At 34.4% G+C, this 20,386-nt stretch overlaps 2 long non-coding RNA genes across 2 annotated transcripts in view; both read left to right on the forward strand.

Moving 5' to 3' along the window:
• Positions 1 to 20,386, forward strand: part of LOC141380263 (uncharacterized) — a 117,509-nt gene that overhangs the window by 10,690 nt on the left and 86,433 nt on the right. The gene's annotated exons all lie outside the window — the stretch shown is intronic.
• Positions 1,117 to 4,950, forward strand: LOC147838649 (uncharacterized). The gene is made up of 2 exons (XR_015522491.1): positions 1,117 to 3,348; positions 3,719 to 4,950. It is a non-coding gene; the product is annotated as an uncharacterized LOC147838649 (long non-coding RNA).

The raw sequence follows: 20,386 nt of genomic DNA on the forward strand, positions 1-20,386 counted from the left end.
TCATTCCAGATCAACTTAAATAGGTTGATTTTACTGCGAAATGTAAACACAGTTTCTATGTTTTCCTGACTAGACTGGCAGATCAACCTTGGCTCAATCAATTGGATGAATTTTGGCAGAACAGTTTGATCTGGTGGAGAGAGTTCTGTGATGCTTTGCAGTTTAATTCGGTGGTCATTTTGAAATACATATTAGGTGCTTAATAATAGTTATAATTGTAAACCCAGGCTCATTCTGAAAATGTACCTCTATATATATTTCTGGGGAGCGCCAAATATGTACCAGGAGCTCCGTTGTTTTTCCCCCCTAATGCCTAGTTCAGACTGCATGATTTTAGCCCCGATTTTTGCTCGCCGACAGGTTTTGAGAAATCGCCGACAAATGCCTGAAATCACAGGCAAATCGCTGCTTGTGCACGTGAGTGACAATCACACAGTATCAACTATCAAAGACGCGATCAGAGAGAATCGCCGATGAGTCGCCGATGCCTGTGAGATATTTGGCGTGCTGAATATCTGGAGCTGTCGGCGATTCAAATCATGCCGTGTGAATTGAGTTATGACTGAAAATAACATCAGCGATCGCCTACAGCCAATGAGAGAGCGGCATTCACTTGTGAGTGCGTGTGTGTACACCTGCTGCAGGCCAGCGGGAGGCTGGGGGAGAAGTTAAAAGCGCTCATTTTCGGTTTATTTGGACCCACGATATGGAGGAAAAACTAGTGGAGGTTTGACTGGACTAAGGAGCACCCGTGTCTGACGTTTCATACAAGAAATAAATTAGTTTATTATCAACGTTGAGGAGAAATGGCTAATTCCCTTTAAACCCAGGTGAGTAAATATGTACATGTTCTACCCCATTAAAGGCTTCTTTCTTTTTATGTAGTTAATAACAAAAGATATACGACGTGTTTTTGGCTGTGAGACGTAGTTTGGACGAACTTGTGGGCGATTCTTCCTATAGTAAAGTCATGCAATGTGAAAGTCCCTGTCGCCGATCCATCTTGCAGTGTAAACAAAGCAGCGACGAAACGCTAGCCCAGATAGTCATGCAGTGTGAAAACATCTGTGACACGACTACTTTGAAAATCATGCAGTCTGAACTCTGCATTACATGATTTCAGGCATGTTTTTTTGGGATAAATCTGCTTGACTAGCTTATAGCAGTGAATTACATTTATTTATTGTTCAAAATGTAACAAACAATGATGTAATTAGGATTTATGAGTCTTCCTTGCTGTTCAGTGGGACTTGCAACCCATATTTGTCCCATGCCTCATCTTACTATCTGATATAACTGGATCATGGTACCTGCATGGTGCTGTTTTTGTACCAGGACACTCGCTGTAAACAAACTTTCAGTGTTGCTTTAAATATTTTGCTTATTTTCTGTGATTTCCAAATGTTTTATTTTTTTACTCTTCACCCTCCCTGTTAAATTTGATCTAATCATGTCCTGAAACACAGCTCCTCTCCTGCTTTCACTTCTCATACTGACTGAGGGAGCGATTCGTTTGTGAATGAATGTCCCGAACGACTCTTTCACTAACGTTAGCCGACAATAATACAAGTTTCTGGCAGCGCAGCATCTCGTCATCATATTTCTTTTGCATTGTTTGCTAATTTTATTCATCAAAACTAGCATAAGCCGAGTGTTTAGTGCGAGTTGGAGCTGCTTTGCCGTATTGTGAATGCAGTAAGTGACTTTATCATCAATAACGTGACCTGATTAGCACAAAAGTTCAGAACATACAAAAACAGAAAAAAACTTAATATTACCCATAAAATGTTCTGCCTTTGCGCTTTGTTGTCTTTGTTTGCTCTTTACTACACTCGTAGACAGTGCTAAAGTCCTGCATCTTCACGTAATAACACTGTCTTGTCTAGTGCGGTTGAATGACGTTTGTCCTGGGAGCACTGTACCAATGTGGCGGCGCTATTGACGCATGCTCAGGGTCCCTATGCGATATCTAGTGTATATATCTATAGTCTCCTCCAAAAACAGCTCCTGCAGACACTGTGTGATGTTCTGAATGTTTATAATACTGTATGTTTGTGGCAGATGGACGCAAGTCGTTTTCTGTATGTCCCAAACCAAAAGCTTCAGTTAAAGCAGAATGACCGCGATGTGCGGACGTATTTCCATTTCGACGCTTGCTTTCGTGACCGTCACCTAGCAACGGCCATAAACAAAACGATCAATGACACAAGCATACTGGGGTTCAGAAGGAAAAAAGAGAGTGTGAACACAAACCAACCGAGGAGGTGGCAGGGGGAGACAATCCAACTTGGGTACGATCCAGGCAAATTAACCAAGTGTGAAAGCACACTAGATTTCTGGTAAATTTCTGTAACTTAATATCCGTTATTTCACGGTTTTAATAAATCAACACTTATGGCTGAATTTGTGGCCCACAGTCACATACTCTAATATTTCCCCCCTCCACGGAGCTCAGCCAGATCTGCAGAATCTGATGCACTATTGCATTTTATGCGCAGTTTACACCTTTTTTCTTGATCTTTGGGCTCTGTGTGGATCGGGTTTCCAGCGAGAGAAAGGACAGACGGAGAGGGAAAAGCAGGACTCTATCAGAGCTGCTCGGGATTGAAAAGCGAGAGCGGTGCTGACAGCTAAATGCGCTAATTTTCTTCTGGGACCAGGGTTTGTCTTTCCAGCGCAGTGGGCAATCGGCAGATACCGTGGAGGCCTTGTACCCCGGCCAGTGTGAGGATGTCAAAGAGCAGAGAGCTCAAAAATAAAAGTCCAGCTTCATCTTGAATGTTTTTGACTGGAGATTTAAGGGTTTTATTATAGGGCTGTACGATATAAGCAAAAAGTATCGTTATCGTGATAAACGTATATGGGAAATACGGTTGAAGGCAAAATTATTCACCCTCCTGTGAATTTTGTTTTCTTTTTCAAATCTTTCCCAAATGATGTTTAACAGAGCAAGGAAATGTTCACAGGATGTCTGATAATGTTTATTCTTCTGGAGAAAGTCTTGTTTTATTTCGGCTTGAAGTATGTATGGCTGCATTCAATTTTATAAACGCTACAGGGTGGTATGACACCATTCCTTTTTGCGCTTACCTTGTGACCGCTTACTTCCATATGACCTGTTACCTGTTTCCCTGTTCCGGCTGTTACCTGTTTGTCCCAACACAATCTCACGGCAATTCGTAACTTTTTCATTTAGTGGCTAATTCGTATGAATTCGTACGATCTAATTCGTACAATTTAGTACAATTTGCTTATCCCCAAATGACGGTTGGGGTTAGAGGTGGGGTCAGGTGCTACGCCTCCTTTTTAAAATCGTACCCTTTCGTACGACTGAACTCGTACGAATTCGTACGAGTTAGCCACTAAACTGGCAAAACGTAAAATACTTACGTTTTCTCGTGAGATCAGGCTGGTTTGTCCAGTTAGCTTACCATGTACATCGATGCATCTCAACGACAAAGTTTGAGTCCGATGAAGATCGGTTCCAACAAAAACGAAATCCAAAAAATTAATAACAGAGTGAAAATGTGGTAAAATCTGAAAGTGTGGTAAAAATCAGACTAATTTCTTTTTCTAAATTGCTTTTGAAAATGGTTGGTTGGGTTTAGGGAAGTGGGTGTGTAGCAGAGGCCAGCTAGTAAGTGCTGTGTGGGCACACCTCACTCCTCTGATTGGTAAGACTGGCGGGGTTACATTGGTGCCGTGTCCCAGATGGGAGTGAGGTTTAAGGGGGTGAGTGTAACGGAGGCCAGCTAGTAAGTGCTGTGTGGGCACACCTCACTCCTCTGATTGGTAAGACTGGCTGGGTTACATTGGTGCCGTGACCCAGATGGGAGTGAGGTTTAAGGGGGTGAGTGTAACGGAGGCCAGCTAGTGAAGTGCTGTGCAGGTAAACCTCACTCCTCTGACCTCTAAAGGTGCTCTAGTGACAGACGCTAGAGGCCATGGTCTTTAGCCTGTTTGTTAGAGCAACCGACTTTCATGCGGAACGTCGCCGGTTCGATCCTAGCTCGGAGTGGGTTGGGTGGCTTAGGACTGGCGGGGTTACATTGGTGCCGTGACCCAGATGGGAGTGAGATTTAAGGGGGTGAATGTGACGGAGGCCAGCTAGTGAAGTGCTGTACAGGTAAACCTCACTCCTCTGACCTCTAAAGGTGCTCTAGTGACAGACGCTAGAGGCCATGGTCTTTAGCCTTCCTGGTAGAGCAACCGACTCCCATGCAAAAGGTTGCAGGTTCGATTCCAGCTTGGAGCAGCTTGGGTGGTGTAGGGGCGGCGGGGTTACAGGTGGGTGGGTCAATCTAAAAAATAAGTTGGATTTAGGGAAGGAGGAGGTTGGGTCAGTCGATCGGTTAGTCCAGGGGTGGCCAACCCTGTTCCTGGAGAGCCACCTTCCTGCAGATTTCAGTTGCCACCCATATCAAACACACCTGAACTAATTAATTAGGACCTGAACACCACGTGTTAATTACAGGCAGGTGTGTTTGATATGGGTTGCAACTTAAATCTGCAGGAAGGTGGCTCTCCAGGAGCAGGGTTGGTCACCCCTGGGATAGTCAGTCAGTCAAACAGGCCGTCAACAGCGGCCTCTGGTGGATTTACGAGAGAACAGCAGGCGCGAATGTCAACCAAATGGCCTCTTGGTCATTTGTTATGACCTAAACCGGTTACCACAAATAAGGAGAAGACGAGTGCAATTGTGGTCGAAAAATATATTTATTTACTCCATTCAAAGGTCATGTTGCTAGCCCACTCAGGTCCAAGACCGATCCAAGACAAAAGATAAGTGACCAGATTCAGCCTGCAGCCCCTTTTTCCACGTCTGAGACTGACACGCTATTTATAGCAGAGCAAATCAATCATAAACAGGTGTTCTCAATCCCGGCGCAATCAGCTGGACCTGCAACACACATACACACACCGACGCACAGACAGACCCCCCCCCCCCCCCCCACCCAAAAAAAACCAAAAAAAAAAAACGAGGCCTCTAAACGTATTTCGTGGTCTTCAGAAATGTATATAGAGGTACGTTTTCAAAATGAGCCTGGGTTGGATGATGGAGCTGTCTGATCTTTAGCCCCACCTCCTCAGTAATTGCTGTTCTGCTATTGGCTAAAGCATCTCAAATCTGAACCCATGAACACTAATGGGCGGAGTCTAGACAAGAAATGACAACAGCCAATCAAAGGCAGAATATCTGCGCAGGTTTTCACTCAGTGTTTTCGACACTAAATGTCAATGTGTTTTTAGTCTGAATGAGAATGAATTAGGGGCGACACGGTGGCTTAGTGGTTAACGCTGTCTCCTCACAGCAAGAAAGTCACTGGTTTGCTGGGTCAGTAAGCATTTCTGTGTGGAGTTTGCATAATCTCTCCTTGTTGGCGTGGGTTTCCTCCGGATGCTCCGGTTTCCCTCACAGTCCAAACACATGTGCTATAGGGGAATTGATTAACTAAATTGGCTGTAGTGTATGAGTGTATGTGAATATGTGAATAGGTATTTATGGATGCTTTCCAGTGCTGGGTTGCAGCTGGAAGGGCATCGTGTAAGTTGCCGGTTACACTAAGAACTAAGCTGAAGGAAAACGAATAAATTGGTCATGGTGTATGAGTATGTGAATGAGTGTGCATGGGTGTTTCCCAGTACTGTGAGTGAGTGAAAACCTCCTCAGATATGCTGACTCTGATTGGCTGTTGCCATTTCTTGTCTAGACTCCGCCCATTAGTGTTTATGGGTTCAGATTTGAAATTCTTTAGCCAATCGCACAACAGCAATTACTGAGGAGGTGGAGCTGAAGATAAGACCGCCCCATCCAACCCAGGGTCATTTTAAGAACTGGAAGGGCATCCACTGTGTGAAACATGCTAGAATAGTTGGCGGTTCATTCCGCTGTGGTAACCTCTGAAATAGAGGTTGAATGAAAATGTTCACTTCAGCATTTGTTGTCCCTTTATTAATCCAGGGTCGCCACAGCGGAATGAACCAACAACTTATCCAGCATATGTTTTATAGCGGATGCCCTTTCAGCTGCAACCCATCTCTGGGAAACCCTTACCCATTTACACTCACAATACTATATAACACCAATATTTCCACGTAATCTATACCGCAAGTTATTTTCAGAGAGTTAACAAACGCGTCTGGGGTGGGGAAAGTTTTTGACACTCGTAATTTGATGTAATTACTGCCTATTTCCAATATGAAGGCTAATATGTGTGTTTTCTACTTATAGACCGAGAGAGAGCACAATGGCCGTGCAGTTTTTTTTTTTTTCCTCTTTCTTCCCTCTTGTGTTAAAGCTGCATTAGAGTAGTGATTACCTATAATATAGGCTCTTATCTGCTCTGGGTACTGCTTCATTACACCCACTGTATTCCTTACAGTGCTATGAAACCCGAATCAAAGGGCCGTTTTAAATGTTAAGAGCTAGTTTGGATTCATCTGAACTTGCGGACACTGGCGCACAAAGCTGCATTCACCGCAATACCACTCGGTGTAGGGGGCAGCTCTCCAGTCTGCCAAATAATTATAACAATGGATATTAGACATTTAATAGACACATTATACATTTATACTGTATAAACAATTTCTGTTTAGCAGAAAGAAGATTTTTTTAATACATTTCTAATCATAATAGTTATAATAACTCATTTCTAATAACTGATTTATTTTATCTTTGCCATGATGACAGTAAATAATATTAGACTAGATATTCTTCAAGACACTTCTATACAGCTTAAAGTGACATTTAAAGGCTTAACTAGGGTAATTAGACAAAACAAATGTTGCTATATAATATTGACCCTAAAATGATTTATAAAAAATTTAAAACTGCTTTTATTCTAGCTGAAATAAAACAAATGTAATAAATATTTGAAGAAAAATGAAAATAAAAATGCAGAAAGGCTAATAAATTTGACTTCAACGGTATATCTATACTGTATATAACTAGATATATAATATAATAAGTAATGTAATTAATTAATATAATAATATAAAAGTAATTAACACATTAATTTAAATATATAAGTATAATATAAATATATAACTATAGATAATGTTAAGCTACACCTCTTAAAAAAAAATATTTTTTTTTTTATTTGGTCACATTTTCAATCCAAAAATTGTCATTTAGAGCTTTTTTCTTTGTGATTAAAATCAGGGTTATTTATTCAAATCTTGATTTCTTACCTCAATTTTGTAATAACTGGACTGAATTCAACTGCTAAAGTCATAAACGTAGAATAAATATTTACCTTTGTAATTATTATTATTATTAGTTTTCTATTATATCAGTATACAACTAAATCCTTAATAACTTTAAAAAATAAAATAAAGTAATTGCTTCGGTTTTGTTTACTTAAGTAAATCACATCTAGTCTGATGTCATGCAGTCAAATAGTAACATTTCATTTAATGATTTAATTTAAGGCATGACATGAAACTAGACTCAAATTAAATAACTGATTTTAATCAATTATTTTTTATATTATTTGTTAATTTTGTTAGCATTTATATATATATATATATATATATATATATATATATATATATATATATATATATATATATATATATATATATATATATATATAAATTATTAGCACCCTTTTTATTTAATTATTTATTTTTATTTTTTTATTTCACAATTGATGTTTAACAGAGCAAAGAAAATTTCACAGTATGACTGATAATGTTTTTTTCTTTTAGAGAGAGTCTTATTTTATTTAATTTCGACTTGAATAAATGCAGTTTTATATTTTTTAAACACCATTTTAGGGTCAAAATTATTAGCTTCTTTAAGCTTTATTTTTCTCATAGTCTACAGAACAAACCATCATTATACATTAACTTGCCTACCTAACCTGCCCATTTAACCTAATTAACCCAGTGAAGCCTATAAATGTCACTGTAAGCTGTATAGAAGTGTCTTGAAGAATATCTAGTCTAATATTATTTACTGTCATCATGGCAAAGAGAAAATAAATCAGTTATTAGAGATGAATTATTAAAACTGTTATGAGTAGAAATGTGTAAAAGAAATCTGCTCTCCTCTAAACAAAAATTGAGGAAAAAATAAACAGAAGCAATTCTGACTTCAACTATATACATACTTTTTTCATGTGTTTTATTATTATTTTCATCAAGGCAGCATTTATTAAGTTACATTTTTTTATTATAAATAATTGCTTTCTTATGTACTTTTAAATGAAATGGTTACTCTGTCATTACTGCTTTTATTACTATTACCATTAGTAATAATAATAACAACAACAACAACAATAATAATAATCATTATTATTATTATTATTATTATTATTATTATTATTATTAGAGTGATTAGAAGTGACGAAGCTGAAAATTCATCATTAAAATCACTGGAATAGATGATTAAATTAAATGATAAACTACTTTTAAACAAATATTTTATAGTGAAATAAAATTTATAATCTGTTCTGTATTTTTGCTTAAATAAATTTAGATTAATAAGAATCAATTTAGAAATTTAGATAATACATTTTTGATTAAATTTAAAACATTTAGAAACCCTACTCACTCCAAAATTTTGACATGTAACATATACAGTATAGGTCAGAATAATTAGCCCCCCTGAATTATAAGCTCCCCTGTTTACTGTTAACACATTTCTAATCATCATAGTTTTAATAACTCATCTCTAATTACTGATTTATTTTCTTTTTGCCATGATGACAGTAAATAATATTAGACTAGATATTTTTCAAGACACTTCTATACAGCTTAAAGTGACATTTAAAGGCTTAACTAGGTTAATTACTGTAGGTTAACTAGGCAGGTTAGGGTAATTAGGCAAGTTAATGTATAATGATGGCTTGTTCTGTGGACAATCGAAAAAAAATAGCTTAAACGGGCTAATAATATTGACCTTAAAATGGTGATTAAAAAAATAAAAACTGCTATTATTCTAGCCGAAATAAAACAAATCAGACTTTCTCCAGAAGAAAAAATATTGTCAGACATACTGTGAAAATGTCCTTGCTCTGTTAAACATCGTTTGGGGGGAAAAAAAAATCAAAGTGGGGCTAATATAGCTAATATATGAAATAAGCAAACTCAATATAATTGCTATTAATATAATTGCTAGCAAATCAAACTGAACCCTAAAATACTAAAATACTTTTATCTGTGTGGTTTTATTGTGATGTAGATTACCTTTCAACAAGCGTTTCTTATTCTAATAATCCTATTTTTGTTTAGTGATTAGATTGTTTGCACATGTGAGCTTTTTTGCAACAGTTGTACTTTTAAAATCAGGTTTAAACTTAAATCACTAAATACTTTTTGATTTATTTTATTAATTAAATCACAAATTCATATACACTGTTCATATTCATGTTGTCTCAACACAACCCTAATAGTTAATAGGTTTTAAATTTGAACCTAATTGTACATTTAATATATATTAATAATATAACAATTAAGTTGCCCCCTCCCCCCCCAAAAAAACTCAAGCATTGTGTTCATTTAGCTCATTTAGATTAATAGTTTCAATAGTTTGAACAATCAGCAAACAATACCCCCCCCCCCCCTTTTTTTTTTTGAGTCAAAGTTGCATATTCAAAGTTTCATTGAGATGGGCAGAATAATAACACAAGTCTGAGGGCTAGTGATGATCCCTCAGTGCAAAGAGTCACTAGGGGGCAGTGCCACTTCATAGCCCCCAGGACTGGACCGTCCCATTGATCAGCACTTTTTCCATCAATCAACACTCTTGCTTTCAAATAAAGTAGATTTTTGTCATTTGTGATTCTGTTTAATATTATTACACACTTAGAGACAGTTTGAAGTTTGCTCAATATTTACTCTCTTTAGGTGATTCCAGACCCTTTCTTTCTTCTGTTGAACACTAAAGAAGATATTATACATGTTGGAAATCTGTAGCCATTGACATCATTAGTGGGAAAAACTAATGGTTTCCAACATTCTTCAAAGTATCTTCTTTTGTGTTCAACAGAGGAAAGAAACTCAAACAGGTTTGTGAAGGATAAGGAAATAATGACTGGATTTTCAGTCATCTGTGCCTTTAACGCATGACATCTCTTTAGATATTGTCATTAATATTGTGCGCAAACGCATTAGATGATACAAATCATCAGCGTTAGTAAAATTTCACAGATTGTGTGTATTTGTAATATGTATTTTTACTTTACTTTTCTTGAAAAAATGCGACGTAAAATGGTAGATGTAAAGATTTAACATCAAATTTTATAACTAATTTTTATAAATGTCTTTCTAAATAAATAAATACATAAATAATATAATAATAAAGAGTAAACAAATACATAAATAAATATATAAACAAACAAACAAATAAATAAATAAATAAAATATAAATAAATAAATAAATAAAATAATAATAAAGAATAAATAAACAAATTAATGAATGAATGAATTAATTAATTAGTTTATTTATTCTTTATTATTATTTTATTTATTTATTTATTTATATTTTATTTATTTATTTATGCGTCATGCGTTAAAGGCACAGATGACTGAAAATCCAGTCATTAATTCCTTATCCTTAATTAATTAATTAATTAATTAATTAATAATAAATAAATGAATAAAATAATAAAATAATAATACCTAAATAAATAAATACATAAACAAACAAACAAACAAATAAATAAATAAATAAATAAATAAATAAATAAATAAATAAATAAATAAATAAATAAATAAATAAATAAATAAATACATACATACATAAATATATAATAGATAGAAATGCTTATTACTTATGGTTTTGTCTTGTTTCTGGTCCAAATATCTAAACAAAACTCCTAAATCAAGAGGCATTTCCTAAGTAAAAAATATTGTTTGTTTTAAAAAATAATGAATCAAAATTAAGTGATTTTTTGCTAACTTAATAAAAAACTAAACCCTAATAACAATTATTTGCAAATGAGGAATATAAAATAGTCTTATTTCTGATCTATGAAAAAAATATGCAAATCACAATAATGACACACAAGTGTATATATTGATATATCAAATGTGTGTCATATTTATCAAAGTATTGCAGAAAAAGGCTGTTTATTATATATTTATATATATATATACAGTTTTAGCCAATACATATATGTAATTCCAATGGTTTAAAAGAAAGTAAACAGTCATTTTTGCAACATGTTGCACCGGCCACTTTTTTAGGCACACCTTAGTACTGGGGTTTGCCTTAATCCTTCATAGCAGAGATTCAACAAGCTAATGAAAATATTCCTCAGAGGTTTTGCTCCATATTGACATGATAGCATCACAGTTGCTGCAGATTTGTCGGCTGCACATCCATGTTGTAAAATCTCCCCGTTCCACCACATCCCAAAGGTGCTCTATTGGATTGAGCTCTGGTGACTGTGGAGGCCATTTGAGTACAGTGAACTCATTGTCATGTTCAAGAAACCAGTCTGAGATGATTCACACTTTATGAGATGGTGCGTTATCCTGCTGGAGGTAGAAAATGGGTACACTGTGGTCATAAAGGCTGTGGCGTTGACATGATGCTCATTTGATACTAATGACTAAATGCATTGAGCTGCTGCCATGTGAATGGCTGATTAGAAATTTGTGTCAATAAGCAGCTGGACAGATGTATCTAATAAAGTGGCCGGTGAGTGACAGATGTTTTGTATATGTGAAATTCAAACATGGGCTATAAACATGTAAGCAATTGTAGTAAATTATTATGCATACATATAGATACATGTAGTTTGCATAAATTGACATATATCAGATTTTAATATGGAAGCCAAAAAATTTCACAGAAACCGAAACTTAAATTTGACTTATTATTTCTGAGCAGATTTTTTCAGCACATTTCTAATCATAATAGTTTTAATAACTCATCTCTAATAACTGATTTATTTTCTCTTTGTCATGATGACAGTAAATAATAATAGACTAGATATTATTCAAGACACTTCTATACAGCTTAAAGTGACATTTAAAGGCTTAACTAGGGTAATTGGGGTAACTAGGTAGGTTAGGGTAATTAGGCAAGTTATTGTATAATGATGGTTTGTTCTGTAGACTATCAAAAGAAAATATAGCTTAAAGAGGCTAATAATTTTGTCCCTAAAATGGTGTTTAAAAAATCAAAAACTGCTTTTATTCTAGCCAAAATAAAACAAATAAGACTTTCTCCAGAAGAAAAAATATTATCAGACATACTGTGAAAATTTCCTTGCTCTGTTAAACATCATTTGGGAAATATTTAAAAAAGAAAGAAAAAAAAATCAAAGGGGGGCTTATAATTCTGACTTCAACCATATATATGGTTGAAGTCAGAATTATAAGCCCCCCTTTGATTTTTTTTGTGTATATATACAACAGTTCTGTCTGGTTCTAACTATATACAGAGTTGCTTCTAACTATGTACTGTAACTATAACTAGTTGCTTCTAACTATATGCAGAGCTCATATAAGTACACCCCTCACAAATCTCTATAGGAAGCTATACAATATTATATTTGTGCATATACATTAGATTAGTCAGTACTGAAAGCAAATCTGAAGCTCATCTAACTAAATAACGGCAGAGTCACTCGCTGTCTTCAAGAAACGACTAAAAACTCAACTATTTAGTCTATACTTCACTTCCTAATCTGCAATTGCCTCTCTAGCTATACCACTAACTGTACTCAAAAAAAAAAAAAAAAAACTTACATTACTAACGCTTTACTTTTTAGATTTTACCCACCTGAAACTTGTCTACCGCACTTATTCATTGTTGCTCCTATAATTGTGTAAATTGCTTCCTTGTCCTCATTTGTAAGTCACTTTGGATAAAAGCGTCTGCTAAATGACTAGATGTAAATGTAATGTAAATGTAAATAACTTATGATAACGCTCCAAAAACTAGTAAACCCAAATTTTTTATGTTATAAAAAAATATTAAATCCAAATTAAAAAAGAGGGAAAATCAAGAGAAGCAAAAAAAAAAAAAAAAAAAAAAAGGAAAAATTTAGTTGAAATTTTGTAGCTTGTATTTTTTTGTGCAATATTTAGCTTTAATTTAATTGTATTATCTTTTAGTTTGGTGATTATAGTATTATTTAAAATAATTATATCTGTTTAATAATTCTGTTTTGTTTTTTAACGCACCAAAAGACATTCCCTATATTTACTGAGAAATGGAGGAAAATATTCACTTTCAAAATGGGGTGTACTTAATTATGCTGAGCACTGTATAACTTATATAAGACTGATTAATAACTAGTCTAGAGAATGCTTTTTAATGTAAGATTATTTACATATTTTGACTAGAAACAAGCAAAAAATAAATAAATAAATAAATAAACTCAGATCTGAAAAGCGTGTTGTTTTCTGCAGTGTAATCAGTAATGATCGCGAGCTCTGGTTTTTCATTAATGAAAAAGCGAAATGAATCAAAGTTGGTGTGGGTGACATCATTTCTAGTCACAGATGTTTTCTTCACTTTAAAGCGAGGACAAAACAGCGCAGTAAACCCGGGCCAGCTTGTGGTGAGGCCGTTACCCACAGTTCACCGGGGCGCTGGATGGTTCCCACTAGGTTTGGGTCGGCTTGGAAACGGCGGCTTATTAATCTTGTGCAGGAAGAGCAGCTGCACTCGTCATATATCACCACCGGCCCAACGGTGCTGGACTGCACTTCTGCAGTTAGTTCATTTGCTCCATTAACAAAATGATCTAACAATTAAAAAAAAAGTCATTTTTGGGGTTGGGGACATCCTTCTGTACAACTGATCTGAGTAGTTGCTGTCATGTGACGTGCGTTTGACAGGATGGACATTCATACAAATTACAGAACCAAAAAAAAACATGAATTCAAGTGTAGCTGGTTCATTTAAAAGTACAGGTTTCAAGCTTGTTGTGGATATATTTCTTATGTCTGAAGCACGTATTCGCTGAGGTACTAGTGTGTTTGTTGACCACATAAACTGTCGTGAAAACACACATCTTGCCTGAGCTTCTTCCCAGAGAATCCTCAGTCTATATCTGTCGATGATTGGCTCCTATACTAGTAGGCGTGACTTTAATCACCATTGCACTTTTCCCCATTTAAACAATATGAGTGACACGTCTTGTGTATTTTATAATCTTTGCATACTGTATAAATGTCCTACAGTAAAATACTGTTTATATTACAGTTAAATCCTGTGTAATTTTCAAAAATCGTTAACAGTGTAGTGACATTTCTTACAATATTTATATTTTGTTTTTAGAATGTTAGAAACTATTAACCACTGACTACCATAGTAAGGAAAAACTAATACTGTGCCATTAAGAGTTACAGGATTCCAACATTCTGAAACTAAATTAAAACATGCTAAATATTATGAGCTATGGGCATCACGGTCGCAGAGTGCGTAGCACTATTGCCTCACAGCAAGAAGGTTGCTGGTTTGAGCCTCGGCTGAATACTAAAAAACTAAATATAAAAATTTTTAAAAGTATATATGTCACCCACAAAATATGAAAGTGAGGTATTTTTTCAATATTTAAATTTAATTTTTAGAATTTTCAAAAACTGATAACCATTGACTAGTAGGAAAAACCATTACTGTCGACATCAATGTCTACAGGATTCCAACATTCTAAAAAACGAAATGTAAAAATTCGAATAGAACAGGTCACTTACAAAATACGTCACTTACAAATTACAAAAGTGGCGTTTTTTTTTTTAATTTATATCTCATTTTTAAAAAGATAGAATCTGCTAAGCATTGACGTCCATACCAGAAAAAAACAAATACTATAACATCAATGTTGACAGGAATCCAACATGCTAAAAACAAAATGTAAACATTCTAAAATTATACGTCACTTACAAAATACGTCACTTACACAATACAAAAGGTGACAATTTTTTTTGTCAAATGTAAACGTTCTAAAATAATATGTCACTTTCAAAATGCGTCACTTACAAAATATGTCACTTACAAAATACATCACTTACAAAATACAAAAGTGATATATATTTTTAATATTTATATCTCATTTTTAAAATGATAGAATCTGCTAAGCATTGACGTCCATACCAGAAAAAAAACAAATACTATGATATCAATGTTGACAGGAATCCAACATGCTAAAAACAAAATGTAAACATTCTAAAATTATACGTCACTTACGAAATATATCATTTACAAAATACGAAAGTGATGTATTATTTTAATGTTTATTTTTAATTTTTAGAATGTTAGAAACCAAAAACCATTGAATAGTGGGAAAAACCAATGGTTAGTAGAATTCCAACATCCTAAAAACTAAATATAAACATTCTAAAAAAATACGTTACATATTAAATACGTCACTTACAATATACAGAAGTGACTTATTTTTTTTAGAATTTTTATTTATTTAATTTTTAGAATGCTAGAAGACGCTAAGCATTGACTTCCATAGTAGAAAAAACAAATACTATCGGCATTAATGTATACGGGATTACGACATTCTGAAAACTAAATATAAACATTCTAAAAGAACGCATCACTTACAAAATACGTCACTTACTAAATAAGTCACTTATAAAATAGAATGTTGCGTATTTTTTAAAATACTTGTATCTCATTTTTAAAAGTGCCGCTAAGCATTGACATCCATACCAGAAAAAACAAATACTATGACATAAATGTTGACAGGAATCCAACATTCTACTAAGCTAAATATAAACATTCTAAAATAATACATCACTTACGAAATACGTCGCTTACACAATACATAAGGTGACCATTTTTTTTGTAAAATGTAAACATTCTAAAATAATATGTCACTTACAAAATATGTCACTTACAAATTACGTCACTTACAAAATATGTCACTTACAAAATTCGTCACTTTCAAAATACGTCACTTGCAAAATACATCATTACAAAATACGTCACTTGCAAAATACGTCACTTACAAAATACGTCACTTTCAAAATAGGTCACTTGCAAAATAGGTCACTTGCAAAATACGTCACTTACAAAATACGTCACTTTCAAAATAGGTCACTTTCAAAATACGTCACTTGCACAATACGTCACTTACAAAATATTAAAGTGACGATTTTAATTTCAAATATTTATATTTCAGTTTTCATAATGCTAGAATCTGCTAAGCTTTGATGTCCATACTAGAAAAAAACAAATACTACGACATCAATGTCTACAGGATTCCAACATTCTAAAAACTAAATATGAACATTCCAAAAGAATACGTCACTTTCCAGATTGTAAAACTGATCCGAGTACGGTGTCATCAACACCCCCCGCCCCAAACCCTCATCTTTTTAAAAACCGCACTGATTAGGTTTACTAATTCAGAGAGACTGCTTAGTTTCCCACTTTAATGATATTCCTCCGGCATATCAGCGGCGGTTGCTTGGAGACGGGGGTTTGAGCCGGGCCCCTCGCTCCATTCCCACACATCAGAGGCTGGAAAGCAGTTTTTTTTTTCTTCTGCTGAGCTTTTGATGGCGTCTCCGTCCCCCTGCGGTGCAGTATGGGTGGGCAGAGCGCTGGCAGAATGGGCCGGGGGTGAAGGGGAGGCCTGTGGGCTGCTGGTCACACATCAAGGCCTGGAAACAAAGGCACAAACACAAACGCGGCTCTCGGAAAAGTAGCTCAGTTGCTGGAGAAAAGTCTCTGTCCGGACGGAAGCCCAGGTAGTTTAGGGAGAGACGGGAAACACTGATGATGGGGAACAGGGACAGTTGGGATGTCTTTAAGCATGCACTTCCAGACCAAGTGAACTTTTTGAGGCAATTTAGGGATTTTTTGGAAACAATTTTTCCATATAATAAAAACCCTTCACCTCTTTTTGAATAAGGATCTTATTTTCAGGAAACAGGGATTTATTAAGACAACTTTTTCATCCCAAAAAAAAAAAAGAAAAAAAAATTCCTGTCACCTTTTTTCGGACAAGGGTTAGGATAAGTCTACTTTACAGGCAACTTAGGAGGTTTTTTTTTTGACAATTTTTGCATGCAGTAAAACTCCTTTAACTTTTATTGACTAAGGTTAGAGTTAGGGCTTGTCTTTTTCTGGCAATTTAGGAATTTTTGGAGACAATTTTTGCTTACAAATAAATTCCTTCACCTTTTTTTGGACAAGTGTCAGGGTTAAGGTCAGGGTTAATCTTTTTTTTTCAAGTGATTTACAGACTTTTGGAGACAATTTGTGGTTACAATATCATTTGTTTACCTTTTTTGGGTCAAGGTTAGTCTTTTTCAGGCAATTTTCGGAGCCATTTTTTGCTTACTATAAAATTTCTTTACTTTTTTTGGACAAGGGTCAGGTTTTGTTTTTATTTGTAGGACATAAAGAGAATTTTCAAAGACAATTTTGCATACAATAATATTCTTTCATATTTTTTGGACAAGGGTTAGACTTTTTTTTTTTTTTTTAATTTAGAGATCTTAAGAGACACTTTTTGCTTTCAATTTAATTAACCTTTTTTGGACATGTGTCAGTCTTCATATTAAAGTTATTTAAGATTTTTATTGGAGAAAATTTGTGCTTACATTAAATTTTCTTCATTCTCTTGATAAAGGTTTGGGTCAGTCCTTTTTTTTCAGGCAAATTATAGATTTTTTTAAACATTTTTTGCTCACTATAAAATTCCTTCGATTTTCTTTGGACCGGACATTTTTTTTTCAGGCAATTTAGGGATTTTTTGGGAGAAAATTTTTGCTTACATTAAAATTCTTTCACCTTTTTTGAACAAGGGTCAGACGTATTTTTTATCAGGTACATTAGAGATTATTTTAGCTATTTTATTTTGCTTACAATAAAATTAATTCACTTTTTTTGGATAGGGGTTAGGGATAATCTTTTTTTCTCAGACTATTTGGGAATTTTTTGGAGACATTTTTTTGCTCAAAATAAAATTTCTTTACTTTCTTTTAGGACATGTTAGTCTTTTTTCAGGCATTTTAGAGATTGAGTTTTAAGACTATTTTTACTCTCAATAAAAATCATTCACCTTTTTTGACTAGGATCAGTGTTTTTTCAGGGTATTTAGATATTATTTGGAGATTTTTTTTTGCTTACAGTAGAGTCTTTTTTTCAGGCAAATTATTGATTTTGGACAATTTTTGCACGGGAATGGTTTTTTAGACAACTTTTTTACTCACAATAAAATTCCTACACTTTTTTGGACAAGGGTTAGGTTTAGTCTTTTTTCAAGCAATTTAAGGATTTTTGGAGACAATTTTTGCTTTCAATATAATTTCTTCACCGTTTTTTCAGGATATTTAGGAATCTTTTTGGAGGGAACATTTTGCCTACAATAAAATTCCTCACTTTTTTTATCACAACGGTTAGGCTTTGGGTTAATCTTTTTTTCAGGAAAATTTCTTCACCTTTTTTTTAGACTTTACCTTTTTTTGTCTATTTTAAACCATTTTTGGGACTTTTTGGAGACAATTTTGCATTTAAATATAATGTCTTAACTTTTTTATTGGACAAGAGTTGAAGTGAGGGTTTGGTCTTCTTTCAGGTAGATTTTGAAGACAATTTTAACACAATAAAATTCTTTTACCTTTTTAGGCTAGGGTTAGGGTCAGTCATTTATAGGCAATTTGCAAACTTTTGGAGACAAATTTTGCATAAATATCTTCACCTTTTTTTGACGAGGGTGGGGGTTTGGTCTTTTTTTCAGGCAATTTGAGAAAGTTTTTGGAGACAATTTTTACAATAATGCACTTCAGTAATAACACTTCACTCTTTTGGACAAGGGTTAGGTTTAGTATTGTTTCAGGCAACTTAAGGATCTTTTTTAGACAATTTTTAGCCTAGAATAACATTTCTTCATTGTTTTTTGGACAAGGGATTTTTGCAGACATTTTTTGCATGCAATAAAATTCCTTAACATTTTTCTGCACAAAAGTTAGTCTTTTTTAGACAGTTCAAAGATTTTTGGAGACAATTTTTGCTTTCAATATAATTCCTTTACCTTGGACACGGGTCAGTGTTGTTTTCAGTTTATTTAGGGATTGCTTTGGAGAACATTTTTGCATAAAATAAAATTCCTTCACACTTTTCCTCAACATGGCATCAGGGTTAGTCTTTTTTCAGGCAATTTGGAGATTTATTTGGAAACAATTTTAGCATACAATAAAAATTCTTCACTTTTTTTTTGACAAGGGTAGGGGTTAGTCTTTTTTCAGGTTATTTAGGGATGTTTTTGGAGCCAATTTTGCACGCAGTATCTGCTCACATTTTTCTGGACAAGAGTCAGGGTGAATCTTTATTTGCAGACATTTTAGTTTTATGTGAGACAATCATTGCTCATAATAAAATTCCTTCAATTTCTTTTGGACAAGCGATAGTCTTTTTTCAGGCAATTTAGAGATTGCTTTTTGGACAGTTTTTGCTCAGAATAAAATTCCTTTAGCTTTTGTGGACTAGGAATAGGGTTAATATTTTTTCAGGTAATTTGTAGATATCCTACCATGTTTTAACCCCAGCTGTCATTTTTGTACTGTATATTTTATGATTTTTTAATAGTTTTAAAGTAAAATATTTATTTTGAGAGATCAGAAATGATCAGAAATGACCTTTTCGACTCAAGTTTTATATATTACTTCTAAATAAAGTTGTATTTAGTAATTTTTTCTTTGTCAAAGTGTTAAAAAAACAACAATAACAACAACATAAAGCATCCTCAATAATAATATAACCTTAATAAACAGTTAAACCGTTCCGGTTTATTCATTTCAAAGTATTTACACTGAGAGAAAGAAACATGTTTACACACTTTCAAAAAAACTGACTCTCTTTCACGCAGTTTAGCCAACTTTATAAGACGAGACCTTAACCTCAATGAATGTGAATCTCTGAGTCTTATTTATTTACCAGAATGTCAATCTTGTAGTTTCGTTTTTACTCATCCATAAGTTACTCAAAACTCTCTAAGACATGTCCTTGGCAAAGATTGAGTTTCATTTATTTATTTACTGAAGTAAATGTATGTTTTCATCGACTTTCTTGCGCAGAATTAACTCTGGATATCTGACATATCTAGCGGCTGGTCTGTGGACAGATTCCCCGGTTTGTGTCCTTGTCTATGAATGAGTGTAAATTGTGAGGATGTTCCTGCCACTCATATAGAGTGTGTGTGTGTGTGTGTGTGTGTGTGTGTGTGTGTGTGTGTGTGTGTGTGTGTGGAAGTTTCATGTTGCGCTCGGACAGAAAGCCAGTGTTTGTGTGTCTCTTATCATCATGTAGGCCACAGACGTGATAAGAGACGCTCCCACAAGAGGAGACTGTTTCTGTTTCTATCTGCAGCACTATCATACAGTGCTCGTCCTGAAGCGCTCATGTTTACTAGTGTTAATCGCTCACAGATACAGGACTGTTGATTAATACTAGAGTCCT

The sequence above is a fragment of the Danio rerio genome, chromosome 22, assembly GCF_052040795.2.
Source record: "Danio rerio strain M-AB ecotype USA chromosome 22, GRCz13ab, whole genome shotgun sequence".
In the NCBI taxonomy this organism is placed as follows: Eukaryota; Metazoa; Chordata; class Actinopteri; order Cypriniformes; family Danionidae; genus Danio; species Danio rerio.